This window comes from Cupressus sempervirens, chromosome 3 (genome assembly GCF_028749045.1).
Source record: "Cupressus sempervirens isolate cs-2001-9-10 chromosome 3, ASM2874904v1, whole genome shotgun sequence".
NCBI lineage: Eukaryota > Viridiplantae > Streptophyta > Pinopsida > Cupressales > Cupressaceae > Cupressus > Cupressus sempervirens.
In genome coordinates this window covers 898,615,912-898,628,182 of record NC_143120.1, presented here as the reverse complement: position 1 = coordinate 898,628,182, position 12,271 = coordinate 898,615,912, and positions in this window count along the sequence as shown.

Here is a 12,271-nt window from a genome sequence, read left to right as displayed (position 1 = left end):
TCTTGAATCACTCGACATACACTGTCTACTTTGCACTTGAGCGACTCGACACATGAGTAATTTGACACTCATTGTGGACTTGGCATGCTCTATCTTATACATGTTGTGCTTAGCATAGACTACTTGTTTGACATGAAATAGGTAAATGAACTAAGTGTATAGACACTCACTTGTCAAAACCAATCTGAGATCAACATCCTATTGATAGCCATAATTGTTGGAGATCACATCTCATCTAGATTCTTTTTAAAACAAGCATCGAGCATAATCTGTGTTTGCAGATTTACAATAAAAATCAACAAAAGCACTTCCAACAAAGAGTTTTGACTCAAAAAAAAATTTGGTAATTTTTCCATGAAATTGTTTTCCTTTCTCAAAGGTTAGTAAATTGGAATATACACTAAGAGTGTTGGTATAAGTTCGTAAACATGAACTGATTCAACTTCAAACTAACTTGTTGCATTTAGAAGCCAAGCTTTAAGGCCTCCTCACCATAGTCACCCTAGTCATACCCTACAATGATTGTATTCCATGAAACTAAATCTCATTCTAATATTATGTCAAACAAGTAATGTATGTCCCTTATGCTTCCACATTTAGCATACATCTTGACAATGCAAATTGTATTGCACACAAAAACATGCAATTTAAAGCCATTGTTTGTTACAACTTGAGTAAAAACCTATACTCCAAAATCTAAATCCAATGAAATAGAAGATGCAGGTAGGGAAAATTTTAAGGGAAATAAATTATTTTACAAGTACAAAAAAGTTGGCTTTTTTAAATATAAAAAGGTAATGTTAAAGCCTAATATTTGAAGCAAGAAATGGATTCAATTTATATGCAAGTGGAATCACAAATATAAAAAATTTAAATACAAATTATATAGAAACTTTTTAATGATGTATATAATGCTAACTTGTGAATATATCCTTTACTTCTATGTAAAACTATAGCCAATAAGCATTAACCCTTTCAATTTGCATAATTAACTTGATGAAAATAATTTGAAGCTTCCTTAGGTTGCCCATTTTGTGTGTAACTCATTACCATTGCAATCCAAGAAACAACATTTTGCGAACTTCCATTTCATCAAAGACTTCACATGTAACCTCTATCTTCCCACATTTGGCATAAATATCAATGAGAGTAGTCCCCTCAAAGACATCAAATTTCATATAGCTTTTAGGGCATGTTTGGCTACTGAAGTAAGAATTGAGCATTGGAATTTTTTATTCTCAATTTCTTGTATTGGAATTTTTTATTCTAGATTTTTTTACTTTAGACTTGTTTGATTCAAAAAAACTAATTCTAGATTTGTTATTCTAAATCTTTTTGATTCAACAAAACTAATTTTGAATATTTTATTCGCAATTCTATTTAACTATGAACTGCCAATTTTGTGAACTACCTGATGGCAAAAAAATTAGATTGAAGATAAATGATGAACTATTTTTAGTACTATATGTTGGGGGTTGAAAATGCTCAACCACCCAGAATTGATTATTTGCAGGTTGTGTGGATTCATGTTCTTTTGGGATTGAAAGCACAAAAAAACAACACATTTTGTACATTGGGGCTCAGTTATGATAGGTAGTGGATTTGAGCCTAGGATTTGCTGGTTGCGAGAGTATATATGATTCTTCCCTTGTTTGATTTATTTTCCTCCCAAGGTTTAGGAAGAGATGGATCAAGAAGCACATGCACCCTATGTTGTTGAGTACAAGAAGATATACAAAGATGATCTCGATGTGACAAATTTTGATAAGGATTTAGAGGCTTGAACAAGAGGATTTATCCAAATGGTGGTAAATGATGTCTTTCCAATGGAATCTATAAAGTGGGGCAAATTTTGTTTGTGTGAATCAAACAAGGTAATTAAAAAGATCATTTCTAAAAACAATGAAGAAATATCAAAGAATCTTAAAATTTTAGAGCTAATTAATGAGCATTTCCCTAGCATCTTTCATCTTCGGACTAACCACTCAAAGGTGGTGTCTATATTTATTCAAGTCAAATTTTTGAGACTCCAATCTAAAAGTGTATGTCCTCATTCTAAAATCAAGAGACACTATACAAGTGAAGTCTTGAAGAGCCATAGTTTAGGGACAAAATTTCTCTACTTTTAGAGTCAATCCACTGAGTAAACAATGGACACTGAAGAATTTTATTTCCATGAGAACAATTAGATAAAAAGCAGAAGAGTGTGCAGATTCAGAGGAAAATTTCAAATGTACTTTTATAGCCATGCTTGTGTGTGATGGCCACACATTACAATATTTGGGATCAAATTGTGATGACAATTTGTGAACGTGGTCTAATTTGTGGTGGTTTTCATGTTTTATTTTTGCAATTTTCCCTGATGCTGTCACAATACTAATGTGAGCATCATAATTGCGATGCCAGTGTAAGTATAAAAAAAGAAAAAGAAAACACGAAATAAATCATTCCCAATTTGTTTTGATTGTGGAGAGTTGCACATGAAAGAAGGTAGAGAGCTCTGAATGAGGGTGGAGAGCTTTGAATGTCATTGTGCCCTTATGCTTGGTACATTTTTTCCTGTGATATATCTTTTCATTTCAATTACATGCCCTTTCTTTGTAATTTCATTGTTGTGATCTGTACATTTCATTGTTGTGCCTTTTCTTTATTATTTGGTTGTTAGGCCCTTGCTCTGTGATTTTTCTCTATGATTTGGTTGCCATGCCCTCGTCATCTCTATGTTTTTTTGTCATGTCTTTGCTCTGTAATTTTGGTGTCATAACCTTGCTCTGTGATTTTGTTGCTATGTCGTGCCCCTTCTTTATGATTTTTTTACCATCTTGTATCCTTGCTCTGTGATTTTGTTGCCATGCCCTAGCTCTAGGATTTTCTTCAAGGGTATGTAAATGTTGGTTTCTTTTCCTTCTAAATAGGTATCTCTTTATATCTCCTTTTGAACATGTATATTTAGAGATCTTTTTTAAGGTGCTTATTACATCTTAGCTACACAATAGAAAATTGATCTAGTTGCATACATATTCCAATATCCAAAAAAATATAATAAAGCTCACTCAACCCATGCTAAGTGATTTACCTTAAGATCCTCCACAAAAATAACACAGACTACGAAATTGGGCAGAGTTCACAAGACATTTTACAAAACATATCATAGTAGATATTTTTAGAAAGAAACAAGTCATAACTAGTTAAATGAGTCTAGTTGCTAATTAGCTGAGTTGATATATACATATATTTGATTGGGTTATCACTTATGAAAGGTAATGAACCTCGTGATTATGCATATGTGCTTGGTGCATTTCGTTCTTGTGATATATCTTTGCATTTCATTGCCATGCCCTTGCTCTATGATTTTGCTTCATGATTTGATTTTTGTGCCCTTGTCATCTCTACATTTTTTTGCCATGCCCTTGATCTACAATTTTGGTGTTGTGCCATTGCTCTATGATTTTGTTGTCATGTCGTGCCCTTTCTTTGTGATTTCATTATCGTGTTGTGCCCTTGCTCTGTGATTTCATTTCCATGACCTAGCTCTACAATTATCTTCAAGGGTATGTAAATGTTGGCTTCTTTTCCTTCCAAATAGATATCTCTTTATATCTCCTTCTAAACATGTATATTTAGAAAAAAAAATTAAGGTGCTTAGTACATCTTAGCTACACAATAGAAAAATTGATCCAGTTGCATACATATTCCACAATCCAAATAAAAAATAAATAAAACTTACTCAACTCATGCTAAGTGACTTACCTCAAGATCCTCTACAAAAATAATGCAGACCAGGAAAAATGTGTAGAGTTCACAAGAGATTTTACAAAGACATATCATAGTAGATATTTTTAGAAAGAAACTAGCCATAACTAGTTAAATGGATCTAGTTGTTGAGTAGCTGGGTTGATTACAAATTCCTATAGAACTATCATTATATTAGGTATAATAAAATGAAAAAGCATCTATTCCCAGCTAGTAGGATCAAATACGGTTTTCCAAGGTGATAAAATTGCATATGCATGGAATTGAAGAATAACTTTAGTGAAGAGTTGAGTGTAAGGAGTTGAAGACGCAAGTTCTTCTTTTGTGTAAATGCCATAATCACAAGGCTCATTCCCTTACAAAAGCCTCTACCACAATGAAATTAACTCTAAACCATGAACAGGATGTTGAAGTGGTTCCCAACCTTGAAACACTCTTGTAAGCATTTGATACTTGGGTTCATCATAGGGAGACTATGCCAATACTTGAAACACTCTTATAAGCATTTGATATTTGAACTGTAAATTCTCAAAGACACTTAGAAGTGATTCCAATGTCATAGTACCTACTACAACACTTTCTTGGATTCTATCTAGTGGCTCCTATAATATCCTCTATGTTTTCTAGTTGTTGTTTGTGCCATGTAGTCTCTTTCTAAAGCCACTCCTCGTTCTCTTTCTAAACCCACTCCTTCTCCTTTGCTCTTGTGCCTTAAATTTTGATTATCAAACTTTTGTATATCTACCTTTACCTTATCTAAAATCAACTTCATAGCGTGTTGTAACTCTGGTATAGGTGTTTGATCATTGAGAGCTTTCATTTCAGCATTCATTTTTTCAAGATTGGTCAATGCCATCACTTGTGGACCTCCCATGTCAAGCACTTTTTGTACTATTTCAACACCGTGTTCTTGCTTCTAAGCTAATAGTTCTTTAGATGTATTTTTTTTGTAAAACATCAATTTTGTTGAACAATTGTAAACTCTTAGAAATTGAATTATTGTTTTCATGTATGTATGTATATGTATGTATGTATGTATATATATGTATATGTATGTATGTATGTATGCATAGAGATCTTGTGGACTGTGGATTATGGATTATAAACAAAAAAGAAAAGAAAAAATGATATTAATCATTCCCCATTTATTTTGATTGATTGTGGAGAGCTACGTGTGAAAGAGGGTGGAAAACTCTGAACGAGGGTGGAGATCTCTGAATGTTGGTGGAGATTAGTAGAGACTTGGAATTTTTTTGTCGTTCTTTGTGATCTTTGTGCCCTTGCTTTGCAATTTTCTTCAAGGGGAGATGAGGGGTACCTATGTAAATCCTCTTTTCTTTTCCTTCTAAACATGTATTTCTTGTTCATAAATAATAGCTTTGGTTAGATTCAAGGAGAATTAATTATGATGATTGTAAGCATATGTGCATGTATGTGTGTAAATAAATTCACTATGTGAATTTCTTTACATGAATACATACACACTTGAATAGTAATTGTGCTAAATTAAATTAATCATTCATGTCTTGAATTCACACAAGCAAGTATCCTTGCATTCAATCAAATTTATTCATACCAAACTAGGTATGCAAAAATTAGTACTTACAAATTATATATCTCTGGTGATTGAGTAAAGATCAAATACAATTTTTCAAGGTGATAAAATTGCATATGCATATGCAGATGTATGTATGTATATATGTATCTCTACATCTCATTGTTGTGTCCTTGTGATCTCTATATATGTATGTTTGTATGTATGTATGTATTATGTGTGTCTATGTATGTATGTATGTATATATATAAATAGAGAGATCCCTCTATATATACATACATACATACACAGACACACACATGTGTGTGTATGTATAAATATATACATACATATACATAAAGAGAAGATTATTTATATATAAATAGATACATACATACATAGACACACACATATGTGTGTATGTATATATATCTACACATACATATACATAAAGAGAAGCTTCTCTAATCACCTGTTGGGAGAAATATAAAAGATGCATGTTTAGAAGGAAAAGAAAAGAACATTTACATAGGTACCTCTTCTCCCCTTGAAGAAAATCATAGAGAAAGCACTACTACATTTAGACCTGAACAACACAAATTACACTTCCGTTGCAAATTATTGTCACAATTTGATGCCAAATGTTGTAGTGCTGCAAAAGGCACAAAGATCACATGGGCACAACATGACAATGAAATCCTAGTGCAAGGGAATAGAGATCACAAGGGCATGATAAGAAAATCCTAGATCTCCATTGATCTCCACCAAGGGCATGACAATGAAATGTAGAGACCATAAGGTCACAAAAAAAAAATAAAGTGATCACAAGGGCACGGCAATGAAATCTCCACCAACATTCAGAGCTCTCCATCCTCGTTCAGAGCTCTTCACCCTCTTTCACATGCATCTCTCCATAATCAAAACAATTGGGGAATGATTTATGTCATTTGTTTTTTCTGTTTATATCTAAAATCAACTTCACATTATGTTGTAACTCTACCATAGGTGTTTGATCCTCGATAGCTTTCATTTCAGCATTTCAACATTCAAGTTTTCAAGTTTCCTCTTCATTATATAGTCCTTTCCACCCTAAAAATCACTTTGTTACTTCATTTAAATCAATACTTGAACAAAACCAATGATAAAACAAAGCTCATATTCTAGAATCCAAATTATAAAACATTAAAACTCACTCAACCTGTGCTAAGTGACTTAGCTCAAGATCCAACATAAAAATAATGCAAACCAGGAAAAATGGGAAATAGATTTTAGAAAAACACATCATAGTAGACATTTTTAGAAAGAAACAAGCCACAATCTAGTTAAATTGGTCTAGTTGCTAATTAGCTGGGTTGATTACAAATTCCTATAGAACTGTAATTAGATGTGGTACAATAAAACAAACAATCAACTATTCCTAGATAATAGGATCAAATATAGTTTTCCAAGGTGATAAAATTGCATGTGTAGATGTATGTATGCATGTATGTATGTTTGTATGTATGTATGTATGTATGTACATATATAATGAGATCTTGTGGATTGTGGAGATCAATGGAGATCTAAGATTTCATTGATGTGCCCTTGTGATCTTTATATATGTATGTATGTATATACATATATATACATATGTATATGTATATATGTGTATATGTATGCATGTATGTATATAAACATATATATACATATGTATATGTATATATATTTGTGTGTGTATGTATGTATGTAAATAGAAAGATCTTGTCACAGCAAATAATAATAAAACTCACTCATTAGGTAGCATGGCCATGGGTATGGTCACAAGCTTTTAAACATAACTATATAAGGAGTGAGTTGGGACATGTATAGGTTAACCTTACATTAACTATAAACTACAACACAAAGGTTGTACTAGGGTATTACAATATTGTAATTATAGAAAACCTCCTGATTCGCCTGAGTGGGTGTATGATGGTGAAGAGTTGTATTAGGTGAGTAAAGATCACTAGTGGTTATAGGAATACAACTATATCAAAATAATTAGAAACCAAAACTACATATTCATTAGAGTGAGTAGTTCAAGGGTCTTGATCCCGTGGATATGGGTATGTAGGCATCTTGGTAGGTGGAGTATGGCTTTAGTGTGCATATGCCCTGGACATAGGTAGGTAGCACTTAACTATTTTAAGACATTATATGTTAACTCAAGAGGCTTATATTTTAAGACATTATATGAACCTAGTGTACTAGGCTTTTGAAAATAGAAGGTTAAACTTTGTGTTTTAGCATTAACTTGACTAGTCTATTTAGATCCATTGATTATTGTCACAAGCTTTTAAACATAACTATATAAGGAGTGAGTTAGGATGTATATAGGCTAACCTTACATTAAATGTAAACTACAACACAAAAGTTGCACCAAGGTATTACAATATTGTAGTTATAGAAAACTACCTAATTCACCCGAGTGGGTGTATGATGATGGAGAGTTGTATTAGGTGAGTAAAGCTCACCAATGGTTATAAGAATACAATTACATCAAAAAAATTAGAAACCAAAACTAAATATTTTTTACAGTGAGTAGTTCAAGGGTCTTGATCTGGGTATGTAGGCAACCTGGTAGGCGGAGAATGCCTCTAATGTGTAGATGCCTTGGACATAGTTAGGTAGCACTTAACCATGTATGTATGTATGTATGTATGTAGCTATTCTCTACTTAATAGTGCCATCCACATGGTGGGGGGGGGGGGGGGGGGACAATTGAGCTTGCACCTTCTGCAATACTTCATTCCATTATTTGCGCTCTATGAATCAAAGGTATATAACTTTATCACTTGTAACTATAATTTTGAAATAGTACAAACCACAACAGTTTCTTATAATTATATGGTTCTCTTTGTAAGTTTATAAAATTAATGTTAAAAAATTATTTTCTTTTATGTACATCTTTTTCAAGTTTGATATATCTCTTTTTCCTGACTCATAGTCAAAGAATGATTTTTCAAAACACATACTGACTAGTTGGAAATTGAGCCAAAAAATCGTAAGAATGATAGTGCCAAAAGAGCTAAAAAACATGATTAGTGCACAATAATCATCTTTTTATGCTCTTTTTGGCACAATTGTTCTTACATTTTATGATTTTTGGTGAGAACAAAATTCCAAACTAATTAGTTAGGTGATGCAAAATTAAATTATAATTGGTTGAGGCATGTTTAAATACCTTATTTCACATGTTATTGAATGTTATGTCTTTATGTGCTACTGTTAATGAATGTTAAAGGATGAACTAATATTAGATGTTAGCTTTGGACACTATGAGATTATTTTATAAATGCTCATAATTGTTTTTTACTTCATGTGATAATGAATGAATGCTATATTTTATTAATGAATGAATGTGATCTATCCATCTCTTCTTAGGTACTCTTTCTAGGCTGTTGAGCCAATTCTTAAGCCCAAAATAGATAAATCATGATTTGAAATGCAAATTTGGGTGCTTAACTTAATGAATGAGCACACCAAGCAAAAGACCTTATGTGATGAAGGATTATATAGCTTCCTACATATTTCACAATATAGCAGCGCATTGCAAGTTCACATACATTCTTAATTAAGTAGACATTTGTGAGCACTAGGTGTGTGAAGGATCCATGCAAAAACACGTAGAAGAAAAAAAGGTCATGATGAACATTTTTGATGACATGTTTGCCAAGAGCATACACAAGTTCCTCAAGGTGACTTCACATTACTAAATTTTCATGTTTGCCAACACCACTGCTCTTCCTCCATATCTTGCACAAATAAAAAATGTTGCCTCCAACATTGCAACCATATGATAAATGCAAATAACACATACTCAAGCCATAACCTAGTTAAGTTGGTCTAATTTCTAATTGGCTGGATTGATTACAAATTCATGTAGAACTACCATAAGATTAGGTACGATAACAAAATAATTAGCTATTCCCAGCTAGCAGGATCTTGAGCTAAGTTTGCTCATTAACTCTACATTATTTTGGTGCAAGATCTTGAGCTAAGTCACTTAGCATGGGTTGAGTGAGTTTAATTGTTTAATTATTTGGATTATGGAATATGAATGTAGCTAGATCAATTTTTATGTTGTGTAGCTAAGATGTACTAAGCACCTTAAAAAAGATCTCTTAGTATAAATATGTACATACATACATACATGTATATGTATGTATGCATATATGTATGTATGTATGTTTGTATATGTATGTATGTATGCATATGTATGCATATATGTATATATGTATGTATGTGTGTATGTATATATCATGTGGAGATCTAGGATTTCATGGATGTACCCTTGTGATCACTGAATTTCATTACTATGCCCTTGTGATCTCTACATCTCATTGTCATTCCCTTCTAATTTCTACATCTTGTTTATTTTATTGTACCTAATATGATGAGATTTCTATATGAATTTTTTGTCATGCCTTTGCGATCTCTTCATCCCAAGTATCTACTGTTGGTATTAATTTGGGCATCACTATATGATCTAGAATGTTATGAAGTACTAAAGCTAGTAGTAAATTCTCCCATGTCTCTAGAAAATGTAGCATAGGTTCAGGGTCCCTTAGCTCCCATGAATTTGTAGAAGCTATTCTCACTGCTGGAAGAATAACTTTAGTGAAGAGTTGAGTGTAAGGAGTTGAAGAAGCAAGTTTTGCTTCTGTGTAAAAGCCATAATCACGAGGCTCATTCCCTTGCAAAAGTCGTAACCCAATTAAATATATGTATATATCAACCCAACTATTTAGCAACTAGACCCATTTAACTGGGTTATGGCTTGTTTCTTTCTAAAACATATCTGCTATGATATGTTTTGTAAAATTTCTTACAAACTTTGCCCATTTATCCTAGTCTGCATTATTTTTGTGGAGGATCTTGAGTTAAGTCACTAAACACCATAAAAAATATCTCTCTATATAAATAAATACATACATACATACATGAATGTGTGTGTATGTGTGTGTGTGTGTTTGTGTTTGTGTGTGTATGTGCCCTTGTTATCGCTACATTTCATTGATGTGCCATTGTGATCTATGCATCTCATTGCCATAACTTTGTGATATTTGTGTATGTATGTATGTATGTATAGAAATAGAGAGATCTTGGCACAACAGAAAAACAATAAAACTCACTCAATAGGTAGCATAGCCACATATGTGATGACAATACCTATTTGTAAGTAGATTCCTCTTTTTCTATCTCATTTTTCATGTGTTTAAATTTCACTTGAACTATTATTTCTTAGGGGGAATTTTCTAATATTGGATTCATCTTATGTAGAGGTGATGAGAACATTCTTGGATGTACTCGTGTGATTAATTGCTCATGAGAAATGAAGATGGAGTAGGTGATGAGGACATTCCAGGTACTTTAAAGATTGATCATTTCTTAAAGATTTTAGATGTTAACATAGAATTTAGATGTTGGGGTGGGGGGCAGGGGGTGGGCTCAAATGAGCTTCCACTTTTACATGGTTGGCCCTGATTAGTAGAGAATATTAAACTATTCTTGAAACTATTTGAAGCTCAACATTAACCTATGATTATATGACAACTAATTGTGTGAATCCATTGGTTTTAGAAAATGCAGAAGGACACCATAGTTCAATATGTAATGTCAATTCATATGCATATGACATTAGGAAAACCTAAAAAATACAATAGGTTTGCATTTCTGTTAGATGTCTTTAATTAGGTATTTTAAGTTATAGACCATCACAAACATTATTCATGATGGTTTATAATTTTAAAAACTTAATAGACCTATTCAATAAATGTAATTGTATTGTGTTTTATCAGCTCTACCTATTGTGTAGTGCCTACCCTCGTTCACATCTTTTTGGACATATTGTTGCTATTATTATCAGACTAAGTTAGACTAGTTTTATGTTGATGGATTAGTAGCATTGTTTCGAGACTATCAGACATTATGTTATGGATTCAATTGATGTATGATGAGATTATTTATACTCTACATTTTATGTATGCATGATGATTATTACATTGCTTTCAGTTATTGATGATGATTAGTTAGATGGTTTATTATCACATGTGTTTTATTATGGATACTTACCCCATACTTGCATGTGTATGGTGTGCATGTTTGTTCTTATGTATGACATTTTTGATGTGGTTAAGGAAGGGAGTCGTAGTCACCTGCTAGTCAGGATCTACATGATGCACCACTTCCTGCCATTACCTGTTTAACTTAGCATAATATATATATTGTATGTACATGCATAGTTTTTATGCAGGTTGTAGGTACTGGGTATCGACTTCCTTGAATTGCCAGGATGAGCATACCCCATTACACTATCTCAATGATAAGAGAAGGGAGATAAATTCTCAAGTCCAAATCCCAAACCCTTAAACCATTTGTCCCAGAGAGAGAGGACAAGTATCTGGATATTTTACCTTCTGAATGTGTCGGATGACATAATTCGTGATTTTTAACCCTTTAGACAGATTTTGTATGAATTGTTCTATGATGGGTTTTCATATTTTATCTTGGAGGTCTATGGTGAATTTTCTATTAATTAAGTCTTAATAAATAGAATTAATTAATAAATTAATTATTTGGGAAAAAATAATATAATATCATGACCTTTAGATATTTTGATTTTAATTAATTAAATGAGAATTAATTGAGAAAAAGAATTAAATAAAAGAAATTAGAAATTAAAATTAAAAATAATAAAAATAACAATAAAGTAATAAATAAATAATAATAATAAAAGTTATAATAAATTTAAAATAAAAGTTATAAAAATTAAAATAAAAGTTATAAGCACATGGTGTCTACAACCTTATGACTCATCTAGAAGGTTGGAATAGACTCATGCTTAGTTGTCAACACCTTCTGGTTGTTTCTAGAGACATTCTAGGTGCTTCCTGAGAGTTCTTTATATTCAGGCACTCCTAGAGGCTTAGGGAGAGCATTTTTGGAGGACTTAGGAATGTGGGA